This window comes from Phyllobates terribilis, unplaced genomic scaffold (genome assembly GCF_046119375.1).
Source record: "Phyllobates terribilis strain yellow unplaced genomic scaffold, ASM4611937v1 Scaffold_236__1_contigs__length_3049075, whole genome shotgun sequence".
NCBI classification, from domain to species: Eukaryota; Metazoa; Chordata; class Amphibia; order Anura; family Dendrobatidae; genus Phyllobates; species Phyllobates terribilis.
In genome coordinates this window covers 3036600-3049076 of record NW_027362996.1, presented here as the reverse complement: position 1 = coordinate 3049076, position 12477 = coordinate 3036600, and the positions used below count along the sequence as shown (strand labels likewise).

Here is a 12477-nt window from a genome sequence, read left to right as displayed (position 1 = left end):
AGTACTAAGGACTGGGAGGAATATGGGACACCTCCTAACAGAAATAGTAGCAGACAGACGAACAAACAAAATAGATAGAACCTAGAGGTCCGTAGACCAAGCAAACTAACAGAGTTAGATACAGAGCACAGGCTAGCTAGAAAGTAGATATACAATGAAGTCCAGCAAAGCCAGAAGGGCGGAGCAGAATTAAATAGGCCAACAAGGTCATGTGACCAGCAAAGGAAAAAAAACCTAACAGCAAGGTTCTAACAGTACCCCCCCTTCTAAGAGGATCCTCCGGATCCCCTAGGACCAGGCTTATCAGGAAATCTCCTGTGAAACGCTCTGATAAGTCTGGACGCGGAAACATCATCTGACCTCACCCAAGAGTTATCCTCGGGTCCGAAACCTTTCCAGGCCACAAGATACTGCAAACTACCTCTATACCGTCTAGAGTCAAGGATGCGAGAAATTTCATATTCCCCGTCCTCCACCACCGGAGGAACAGAGGCAGAGGCGTCACCATCCGACACAACAGCTTTTTTTAACAGAGAGACATGAAAGACCGGATTAATTCTCCAGGAGGTAGGAACCTCCAACCTAACAGCAGATTGGTTGACAACCTGAAGCACCTTAAAGGGCCCTACAAACTTGGGACCCAATTTCTTAGAAGGAATCCTCAACCGCAGATTCCTAGAGGACAACCAAACCATGTCACCAACAGCGAACAAAACCTCCTGTCGTTTCCTATCAAAGTAGTCTTTAGATTTTCTGTTGGCCTCCTGAAGATTACCACGCACATCCGTCCAAACTCTTTCCAAATCACCGGAAAAATTCTCCTCCTCAGGCACGGCAGATCCCAACTTGGAGAACGACCCAAACGACGGATGTCTCCCAGAACAACAAAAAAAAGGCGAACAACCAGCAGAAGAAGATGTATGATTGTTCAGAGCAAATTCGGCAAGTGGCAGAAACTCAGACCACCCCTCTTGATTGTCTGCCACAAAACAACGCAAGAACTGCTCAACATCCTGGTTTTTCCTTTCTGTCTGGCCATTAGATTCAGGATGATATCCGGACGAAAACGACAAATGAATTCCCAACCTGTCACAAAAGGCACGCCAAAAACGAGCCACGAACTGAGGACCCCTATCAGAAACAATGTCAGTAGGAACGCCATGAAGTCTGACAATTTCCTTGACAAAGGCCTTAGCGAGAGTTTTAGCGCAGGGCAGTTTGACGAAGGGAACCAAGTGACACATCTTGCTAAAACGGTCCACGACCACCCAGATGACAGTAAAACCCTCAGAGGGGGGAAGGTCAGTTATAAAGTCCATAGCCAAATGTGTCCAAGGAGCACTGGGGACCTCCAAAGGACAAAGCAACCCCGCAGCAGGAGTATGTGAGGACTTAGATCTAGCACATATAGTACATTGGCGCACCCACTTAATGACTTCCTTCTGCCATCCAGGCCACCAAAAACTGCGACCCACCAGTCTCTTGGTCTCAGAGATTCCGGGATGACCTGCCAACCGAGATTCGTGACACTCAACAAACAAATCTCTCCTAAAGGTCCCAGGCACAAACAACCTCCCATGAGGAGTGTTAGATGGGGCATTCTCCTGAGCTTTAAGAATCTCATCTTCCAAAACGGAGTCTAAAGCAGCTATCACAACACCTTCTTGTAAAATGTTTTCCTCTTTCTCAGCACCGACTATGGGAGAAAAACTGCGAGACAAGGCATCCGCCTTAACATTCTTAGTACCAGGGATGTAAGTAACGGAGAAATTAAACCGCGAGAAAAACAGTGCCCACCTAGCCTGACGGGCATTCAGGCGCTTGGCAGCGTCAAGATATATCAGATTTTTATGATCCGTAAGAACCTGAACGGGAAATTCCGCACCTTCCAAGAAGTGGCGCCAGTGTTCAAATGCGAGTTTAATAGCCAATAATTCCCGATTACCAATATCGTAATTCAATTCAGTCTCCGAAAATTTTTTTGAAAAAAATGCACAGGGATGTAATCCATCCCCGTTATCCTGCGACAATACTGCGCCAACCCCCACAGAGGAAGCATCAACCTCAACCAAAAACGGCCTAGTAACATCAGGCTGCATAAGGATGGGAGCAGAGGTGAACCTCTCCTTGAGATACACAAAAGCTTCAATGGCCTCAGAAGACCACTGAACCGCATCAGCACCTTTCCTGGTGAGATCAGTCAGAGGTTTGACAATACTAGAAAAATTTTTTATGAATTTTCTATAGTAATTGGCGAAACCCAAAAACCTCTGTATTGATTTCAAACCAATAGGCCTAGGCCATTCCTGCACAGCCTGAACCTTAACCGGATCCATCTCAAAACCTTTGCTGGAGATAATGTAGCCCAAAAAACTAATTCTCTGTACAGCGAACTCACATTTCTCCAGCTTAGCAAAAAGCGAATTGTCCATTAATAACTGTAATACCTCACGCACGCTCCGCCAATGAGACTCCAGATCTGGCGAATAAATCAAAATGTCATCCAAATACACAACCACATTTTTACCGATCAAAGGTCTCAGGATGTCATTAATCAGATTCTGAAAAAATGCAGGAGCATTAGTAAGACCAAAAGGCATAACCAGATTCTCAAAATGACCCACAGGAGTGTTAAAAGCAGTCTTCCATTCATCACCCTCCTTCATGCGCAACAGATTGTATGCCCCCTTAAGGTCAATTTTAGAGAACCACTTGGCCCCCAATAACTGGTTAAACAGATCAGGAATCAATGGCAGTGGGTAAGGATTGCGTACCGTAATTTTGTTAATCTCACGAAAATCCAGACAAGGACGTAAACCGCCGTCCTTTTTTTTTACAAAAAAAAATCCAACCGCCACAGGAGACTTAGAGGGCCTAATGTGACCGGCGGCCAAACTTGTCTGTATGTATTCCTCCAAAGCCTTCCTCTCAGGAATAGTAAGGTTAAATAAACGACTTTTAGGAAGAGTCGCTCCAGGGACAAATTCAATAGAACAATCATAGTCTCTATGGGGAGGCAAAACCTGCGATTCTTTCTCAGAAAAAACTCTCCAAAAATCCTGAATAGGAACAGGCAATTCTCCCCTATCCAAAGCTGCAATACGCCCATTACAACACTTGTCATAACATTTATGGCTCCAGGATTTAATTTCACTGGTAGACCAATCCAGTACAGGATTGTGAAATTTTAACCAGGGCAAACCCAATATTACTGGAGAAGGCAAGTTATTCAACACTACCAAATCCAATTTCTCATGGTGAACACCATTAATAGTGAGAGGAAATTCACTGACCTTGAGAGTAATATTCTTCAAAGGGGAGCCATCCACAGAAACCACAGCAATGGGGGATGATAAAGGTTCAGGTTTTAAATTGAGTTTTTCCACGAATCCCCCATCAATAACATTCAGTGTAGACCCGCAATCAACAAACACCCGAAATTCCATTAATTTTTCCTGAGCAATCGTGGAAGCAGCTAAAAATATACCCTTGGAATTTAAACAGGCAATACGGGCGTGACTGACCATTTTTTTTTCTTTCTTCATACGAAGCTCACAGCCTTTAATCAAATGACCAGATTTCCCGCAATAGAAACACAAGCCTTCTGAAAAACGACGGTGTTTTTCTTGAGAGCGAGGTGCCACCGATCCAATCTCCATCGGTTCACCACTGTTAGTACACACATTATCATAACCAGAAACTGACATAGCAGAGGATTTGCTCTCATTAACCCTAGCACGCAGTCTTCTGTCCACCCGTATAGCTAATTGCATAGCCTGTTGCAAATCCTCAGGTGTAGGATAAGCAATTAGCAGGTCTTTAACCTTTTCACTGAGCCCAGCAAGAAATAGACTTTTCAGAGCAGAATCGTTCCACCCTGTTTGAGTGGACCAACGACGAAAATGTGTACAATATTTTTCCATATTACCTGACCCTTGTTTTAAACGTCTCAACTCAGTCTCAGCTGATGCCACACGGTCAGGATCATCATATAATAGTCCTAAAGCAGAAAAAAAACTATCCACTGATCTGAAGCATGTATCACTAGGTTGCAAAGAAAAGGCCCACTCCTGAGGCTCTTTGCGCAAAAGTGACATTATGAACCCTACGCGCTGGGATTCATCCCCAGAGGACTTGGGTCTCAAACGAAAATACAATAAGCAAGCATTTTTAAATGAAAAAAATTCTCGGTGTTCACCAAAAAATAAATCCGGCAAACATACCTTAGGCTCCAAGAAATATGCTCCAGGACAGTTACTCACGTGCTGACGGAGCTCGGCCACTTCCAGAGAGAGTCCCTGCAGGTGTTTAGCCAAATCCTGAACCGACACCATGATGGAACAAAAAAAAAAATCTTTCCTTAGAGAATTTACAGGCTGGACTTACTGTTATGTTCTGCTACCAAAGCTAAGGAAAGAGAGGAGATCTGTCCCTACTATAAGACTCAGCTGAATCCCTACGATGTAACAGGGAACCTGATCCTGCGATCAGACCTGCTAAAGTCCTAATCTAGTCTGTACGGAGACCTATAGATTTGGGGAGGGAATCCCTACAAGTACTAAGGACTGGGAGGAATATGGGACACCTCCTAACAGAAATAGTAGCAGACAGACGAACAAACAAAATAGATAGAACCTAGAGGTCCGTAGACCAAGCAAACTAACAGAGTTAGATACAGAGCACAGGCTAGCTAGAAAGTAGATATACAATGAAGTCCAGCAAAGCCAGAAGGGCGGAGCAGAATTAAATAGGCCAACAAGGTCATGTGACCAGCAAAGGAAAAAAAACCTAACAGCAAGGTTCTAACAATTATGACACGCGCAGCCAGCGTTCCATTGCCACATTCCGTCTACTGCAGGCGGGATACCTGGATGGCTGAATGTCACTGAGAAGCTCACAGAGACCGCCATAAGCAACAGTTTAAAAGAATGCCACAGACTAATCAACCAAACTTTTCGGGTTGGTTTCTCTTTTATAGTCTGCAGGCATTAAATGAAAGAAGTCAGTGTTCCAGCAGAGGGAGACAACGTTTCAGAAAAGGCATTGTAGCAAACCAAAAAAGAAATTTTAAGCGCAGCAGAGTAACCAGCTCACATACCTGTTAGCTCAGGTGAGTTTAAAAGGCTGCTGTTGATAACAAGGGCATTTGCTAAATAGATGGTGTGTGTGCAACAATATACTGAAAGGTCAATTATATTGTGCAGCTTATCTCACCACCTGTAGTTATTTAGGTGAAAGCTCCAAAATGCTTGCCTAATATGTCTGTTTATCCAAAAGGAAGTATAGAGGGAGAGCTAGATAGATAGCATTGCATTACATTACATTACATGGCAATGCAATGCACAGTTGCTGAAGTTGAACCAAAATGAGCTTGTCATCTGGCTTCTGCAACTTTTAACATGAAAAATCCAATGAGGAGAAGAAAAGCAAAGCCAAAGAGTCCATCCCAAAATCCGACAAACAAGCAAAATGAACAAAAAGCATTGAATTCAATTCTTTCTGATTTTAGAAACTGCATTAAAGAAGGGGTGCACCGGTCCTGGAGATACTGCAATACCAGGTCAATGCGTGGAGTGGACAGAGCAAGCTCTTTTTCCATCTCCCTGTTCTAAAAATCCATTTAATATATGGTCCCCAGATAGGGGACGTATCAGATATTAAACTGATAAGAACAGATACTACACTTGATCTTAGCCAAAAGGCCGAGAAGCGATAACCAGAATTGGTTTCCGACTACGGTGCCACCCAAGGATTCTGAAAAGTCCATTTGTGGAGATGGCCACCTGGACTCCCGTTAAGAAGACATGCTGTCAACCTCTAGATCCCTCACATGCCTGCACTTTTCGGCTTGCTGCTGCTGCAATCCACGCGTTTTAGATCTGCATAACTCCACCTCTTTTAGCACAGTACCCTCAACCCCCGGCTGTTCCCACCCGCCTCAACACCGTTGGAAGGGAGGAGAACCAATTAAGGCGGGGGGGGGGTGGAACGAGCAGCTGTCTACCCTTAGCAGGAGGGTTGCTGATTAATTACCTCTCCTGCTGCTGCTGCTGCTGGCTGTCCAGCAGCAGACTGAAGGTGGCTGCTGCTGTGCGCAGGTATATAAAGGCTCAGAGCCTATTATGACACGCGCAGCCAGCGTTCCATTGCCACATTCCGTCTACTGCAGGCGGGATACCTGGATGGCTGAATGTCACTGAGAAGCTCACAGAGACCGCAATAAGCAACAGTTTAAAAGAATGCCACAGACTAATCAACCAAACTTTTTGGGTTGGTTTCTCTTTTATAGTCTGCAGGCATTAAATGAAAGAAGTCAGTGTTCCAGCAGAGGGAGACAACGTTTCAGAAAAGGCATTGTAGCAAACCAAAAAAGAAATTTTAAGCGCAGCAGAGTAACCAGCTCACATACCTGTTAGCTCAGGTGAGTTTAAAAGGCTGCTGTTGATAACAAGGGCATTTGCTAAATAGATGGTGTGTGTGCAACAATATACTGAAAGGTCAATTATATTGTGCAGCTTATCTCACCACCTGTAGTTATTTAGGTGAAAGCTCCAAAATGCTTGCCTAATATGTCTGTTTATCCAAAAGGAAGTATAGAGGGAGAGCTAGATAGATAGCATTGCATTACATTACATTACATGGCAATGCAATGCACAGTTGCTGAAGTTGAACCAAAATGAGCTTGTCATCTGGCTTCTGCAACTTTTAACATGAAAAATCCAATGAGGAGAAGAAAAGCAAAGCCAAAGAGTCCATCCCAAAATCCGACAAACAAGCAAAATGAACAAAAAGCATTGAATTCAATTCTTTCTGATTTTAGAAACTGCATTAAAGAAGGGGTGCACCGGTCCTGGAGATACTGCAATACCAGGTCAATGCGTGGAGTGGACAGAGCAAGCTCTTTTTCCATCTCCCTGTTCTAAAAATCCATTTAATATATGGTCCCCAGATAGGGGACGTATCAGATATTAAACTGATAAGAACAGATACTACACTTGATCTTAGCCAAAAGGCCGAGAAGCGATAACCAGAATTGGTTTCCGACTACGGTGCCACCCAAGGATTCTGAAAAGTCCATTTGTGGAGATGGCCACCTGGACTCCCGTTAAGAAGACATGCTGTCAACCTCTAGATCCCTCACATGCCTGCACTTTTCGGCTTGCTGCTGCTGCAATCCACGCGTTTTAGATCTGCATAACTCCACCTCTTTTAGCACAGTACCCTCAACCCCCGGCTGTTCCCACCCGCCTCAACACCGTTGGAAGGGAGGAGAACCAATTAAGGCGGGGGGGGGGGTGGAACGAGCAGCTGTCTACCCTTAGCAGGAGGGTTGCTGATTAATTACCTCTCCTGCTGCTGCTGCTGCTGGCTGTCCAGCAGCAGACTGAAGGTGGCTGCTGCTGTGCGCAGGTATATAAAGGCTCAGAGCCTATTATGACACGCGCAGCCAGCGTTCCATTGCCACATTCCGTCTACTGCAGGCGGGATACCTGGATGGCTGAATGTCACTGAGAAGCTCACAGAGACCGCCATAAGCAACAGTTTAAAAGAATGCCACAGACTAATCAACCAAACTTTTTGGGTTGGTTTCTCTTTTATAGACTGCAGGCATTAAATGAAAGAAGTCAGTGTTCCAGCAGAGGGAGACAACGTTTCAGAAAAGGCATTGTAGCAAACCAAAAAAGAAATTTTAAGCGCAGCAGAGTAACCAGCTCACATACCTGTTAGCTCAGGTGAGTTTAAAAGGCTGCTGTTGATAACAAGGGCATTTGCTAAATAGATGGTGTGTGTGCAACAATATACTGAAAGGTCAATTATATTGTGCAGCTTATCTCACCACCTGTAGTTATTTAGGTGAAAGCTCCAAAATGCTTGCCTAATATGTCTGTTTATCCAAAAGGAAGTATAGAGGGAGAGCTAGATAGATAGCATTGCATTACATTACATTACATGGCAATGCAATGCACAGTTGCTGAAGTTGAACCAAAATGAGCTTGTCATCTGGCTTCTGCAACTTTTAACATGAAAAATCCAATGAGGAGAAGAAAAGCAAAGCCAAAGAGTCCATCCCAAAATCCGACAAACAAGCAAAATGAACAAAAAGCATTGAATTCAATTCTTTCTGATTTTAGAAACTGCATTAAAGAAGGGGTGCACCGGTCCTGGAGATACTGCAATACCAGGTCAATGCGTGGAGTGGACAGAGCAAGCTCTTTTTCCATCTCCCTGTTCTAAAAATCCATTTAATATATGGTCCCCAGATAGGGGACGTATCAGATATTAAACTGATAAGAACAGATACTACACTTGATCTTAGCCAAAAGGCCGAGAAGCGATAACCAGAATTGGTTTCCGACTACGGTGCCACCCAAGGATTCTGAAAAGTCCATTTGTGGAGATGGCCACCTGGACTCCCGTTAAGAAGACATGCTGTCAACCTCTAGATCCCTCACATGCCTGCACTTTTCGGCTTGCTGCTGCTGCAATCCACGCGTTTTAGATCTGCATAACTCCACCTCTTTTAGCACAGTACCCTCAACCCCCAGCTGTTCCCACCCGCCTCAACACCGTTGGAAGGGAGGAGAACCAATTAAGGCGGGGGGGGGTGGAACGAGCAGCTGTCTACCCTTAGCAGGAGGGTTGCTGATTAATTACCTCTCCTGCTGCTGCTGCTGCTGGCTGTCCAGCAGCAGACTGAAGGTGGCTGCTGCTGTGCGCAGGTATATAAAGGCTCAGAGCCTATTATGACACGCGCAGCCAGCGTTCCATTGCCACATTCCGTCTACTGCAGGCGGGATACCTGGATGGCTGAATGTCACTGAGAAGCTCACAGAGACCGCCATAAGCAACAGTTTAAAAGAATGCCACAGACTAATCAACCAAACTTTTTGGGTTGGTTTCTCTTTTATAGTCTGCAGGCATTAAATGAAAGAAGTCAGTGTTCCAGCAGAGGGAGACAACGTTTCAGAAAAGGCATTGTAGCAAACCAAAAAAGAAATTTTAAGCGCAGCAGAGTAACCAGCTCACATACCTGTTAGCTCAGGTGAGTTTAAAAGGCTGCTGTTGATAACAAGGGCATTTGCTAAATAGATGGTGTGTGTGCAACAATATACTGAAAGGTCAATTATATTGTGCAGCTTATCTCACCACCTGTAGTTATTTAGGTGAAAGCTCCAAAATGCTTGCCTAATATGTCTGTTTATCCAAAAGGAAGTATAGAGGGAGAGCTAGATAGATAGCATTGCATTACATTACATTACATGGCAATGCAATGCACAGTTGCTGAAGTTGAACCAAAATGAGCTTGTCATCTGGCTTCTGCAACTTTTAACATGAAAAATCCAATGAGGAGAAGAAAAGCAAAGCCAAAGAGTCCATCCCAAAATCCGACAAACAAGCAAAATGAACAAAAAGCATTGAATTCAATTCTTTCTGATTTTAGAAACTGCATTAAAGAAGGGGTGCACCGGTCCTGGAGATACTGCAATACCAGGTCAATGCGTGGAGTGGACAGAGCAAGCTCTTTTTCCATCTCCCTGTTCTAAAAATCCATTTAATATATGGTCCCCAGATAGGGGACGTATCAGATATTAAACTGATAAGAACAGATACTACACTTGATCTTAGCCAAAAGGCCGAGAAGCGATAACCAGAATTGGTTTCCGACTACGGTGCCACCCAAGGATTCTGAAAAGTCCATTTGTGGAGATGGCCACCTGGACTCCCGTTAAGAAGACATGCTGTCAACCTCTAGATCCCTCACATGCCTGCACTTTTCGGCTTGCTGCTGCTGCAATCCACGCGTTTTAGATCTGCATAACTCCACCTCTTTTAGCACAGTACCCTCAACCCCCGGCTGTTCCCACCCGCCTCAACACCGTTGGAAGGGAGGAGAACCAATTAAGGCGGGGGGGGGGTGGAACGAGCAGCTGTCTACCCTTAGCAGGAGGGTTGCTGATTAATTACCTCTCCTGCTGCTGCTGCTGCTGGCTGTCCAGCAGCAGACTGAAGGTGGCTGCTGCTGTGCGCAGGTATATAAAGGCTCAGAGCCTATTATGACACGCGCAGCCAGCGTTCCATTGCCACATTCCGTCTACTGCAGGCGGGATACCTGGATGGCTGAATGTCACTGAGAAGCTCACAGAGACCGCAATAAGCAACAGTTTAAAAGAATGCCACAGACTAATCAACCAAACTTTTTGGGTTGGTTTCTCTTTTATAGTCTGCAGGCATTAAATGAAAGAAGTCAGTGTTCCAGCAGAGGGAGACAACGTTTCAGAAAAGGCATTGTAGCAAACCAAAAAAGAAATTTTAAGCGCAGCAGAGTAACCAGCTCACATACCTGTTAGCTCAGGTGAGTTTAAAAGGCTGCTGTTGATAACAAGGGCATTTGCTAAATAGATGGTGTGTGTGCAACAATATACTGAAAGGTCAATTATATTGTGCAGCTTATCTCACCACCTGTAGTTATTTAGGTGAAAGCTCCAAAATGCTTGCCTAATATGTCTGTTTATCCAAAAGGAAGTATAGAGGGAGAGCTAGATAGATAGCATTGCATTACATTACATTACATGGCAATGCAATGCACAGTTGCTGAAGTTGAACCAAAATGAGCTTGTCATCTGGCTTCTGCAACTTTTAACATGAAAAATCCAATGAGGAGAAGAAAAGCAAAGCCAAAGAGTCCATCCCAAAATCCGACAAACAAGCAAAATGAACAAAAAGCATTGAATTCAATTCTTTCTGATTTTAGAAACTGCATTAAAGAAGGGGTGCACCGGTCCTGGAGATACTGCAATACCAGGTCAATGCGTGGAGTGGACAGAGCAAGCTCTTTTTCCATCTCCCTGTTCTAAAAATCCATTTAATATATGGTCCCCAGATAGGGGACGTATCAGATATTAAACTGATAAGAACAGATACTACACTTGATCTTAGCCAAAAGGCCGAGAAGCGATAACCAGAATTGGTTTCCGACTACGGTGCCACCCAAGGATTCTGAAAAGTCCATTTGTGGAGATGGCCACCTGGACTCCCGTTAAGAAGACATGCTGTCAACCTCTAGATCCCTCACATGCCTGCACTTTTCGGCTTGCTGCTGCTGCAATCCACGCGTTTTAGATCTGCATAACTCCACCTCTTTTAGCACAGTACCCTCAACCCCCGGCTGTTCCCACCCGCCTCAACACCGTTGGAAGGGAGGAGAACCAATTAAGGCGGGGGGGGGGGTGGAACGAGCAGCTGTCTACCCTTAGCAGGAGGGTTGCTGATTAATTACCTCTCCTGCTGCTGCTGGCTGTCCAGCAGCAGACTGAAGGTGGCTGCTGCTGTGCGCAGGTATATAAAGGCTCAGAGCCTATTATGACACGCGCAGCCAGCGTTCCATTGCCACATTCCGTCTACTGCAGGCGGGATACCTGGATGGCTGAATGTCACTGAGAAGCTCACAGAGACCGCCATAAGCAACAGTTTAAAAGAATGCCACAGACTAATCAACCAAACTTTTTGGGTTGGTTTCTCTTTTATAGACTGCAGGCATTAAATGAAAGAAGTCAGTGTTCCAGCAGAGGGAGACAACGTTTCAGAAAAGGCATTGTAGCAAACCAAAAAAGAAATTTTAAGCGCAGCAGAGTAACCAGCTCACATACCTGTTAGCTCAGGTGAGTTTAAAAGGCTGCTGTTGATAACAAGGGCATTTGCTAAATAGATGGTGTGTGTGCAACAATATACTGAAAGGTCAATTATATTGTGCAGCTTATCTCACCACCTGTAGTTATTTAGGTGAAAGCTCCAAAATGCTTGCCTAATATGTCTGTTTATCCAAAAGGAAGTATAGAGGGAGAGCTAGATAGATAGCATTGCATTACATTACATTACATGGCAATGCAATGCACAGTTGCTGAAGTTGAACCAAAATGAGCTTGTCATCTGGCTTCTGCAACTTTTAACATGAAAAATCCAATGAGGAGAAGAAAAGCAAAGCCAAAGAGTCCATCCCAAAATCCGACAAACAAGCAAAATGAACAAAAAGCATTGAATTCAATTCTTTCTGATTTTAGAAACTGCATTAAAGAAGGGGTGCACCGGTCCTGGAGATACTGCAATACCAGGTCAATGCGTGGAGTGGACAGAGCAAGCTCTTTTTCCATCTCCCTGTTCTAAAAATCCATTTAATATATGGTCCCCAGATAGGGGACGTATCAGATATTAAACTGATAAGAACAGATACTACACTTGATCTTAGCCAAAAGGCCGAGAAGCGATAACCAGAATTGGTTTCCGACTACGGTGCCACCCAAGGATTCTGAAAAGTCCATTTGTGGAGATGGCCACCTGGACTCCCGTTAAGAAGACATGCTGTCAACCTCTAGATCCCTCACATGCCTGCACTTTTCGGCTTGCTGCTGCTGCAATCCACGCGTTTTAGATCTGCATAACTCCACCTCTTTTAGCACAGTACCCTCAACCCCCAGCTGT

The 12477-nt window shown here is 44.6% G+C and overlaps 6 non-coding genes across 6 annotated transcripts; all 6 read right to left on the bottom strand.

Moving 5' to 3' along the window:
* Window positions 1-5523: 5523 nt before the first annotated feature.
* Window positions 5524-5714, bottom strand: LOC141216267 (U2 spliceosomal RNA). Its single transcript, XR_012285307.1, has one exon. It is a non-coding gene; the product is annotated as a U2 spliceosomal RNA (small nuclear RNA).
* A 1120-nt stretch (window positions 5715-6834) lies between these two features.
* On the bottom strand, window positions 6835-7025 carry LOC141216266 (U2 spliceosomal RNA). The gene has a single exon (XR_012285306.1). It is a non-coding gene; the product is annotated as a U2 spliceosomal RNA (small nuclear RNA).
* A 1121-nt stretch (window positions 7026-8146) lies between these two features.
* On the bottom strand, window positions 8147-8337 carry LOC141216264 (U2 spliceosomal RNA). The gene has a single exon (XR_012285304.1). It is a non-coding gene; the product is annotated as a U2 spliceosomal RNA (small nuclear RNA).
* A 1119-nt stretch (window positions 8338-9456) lies between these two features.
* On the bottom strand, window positions 9457-9647 carry LOC141216263 (U2 spliceosomal RNA). Its single transcript, XR_012285303.1, has one exon. It is a non-coding gene; the product is annotated as a U2 spliceosomal RNA (small nuclear RNA).
* A 1120-nt stretch (window positions 9648-10767) lies between these two features.
* Window positions 10768-10958, bottom strand: LOC141216262 (U2 spliceosomal RNA). The gene has a single exon (XR_012285302.1). It is a non-coding gene; the product is annotated as a U2 spliceosomal RNA (small nuclear RNA).
* A 1115-nt stretch (window positions 10959-12073) lies between these two features.
* On the bottom strand, window positions 12074-12264 carry LOC141216261 (U2 spliceosomal RNA). Its single transcript, XR_012285301.1, has one exon. It is a non-coding gene; the product is annotated as a U2 spliceosomal RNA (small nuclear RNA).
* Between the last annotated feature and the right edge of the window lie 213 nt (window positions 12265-12477).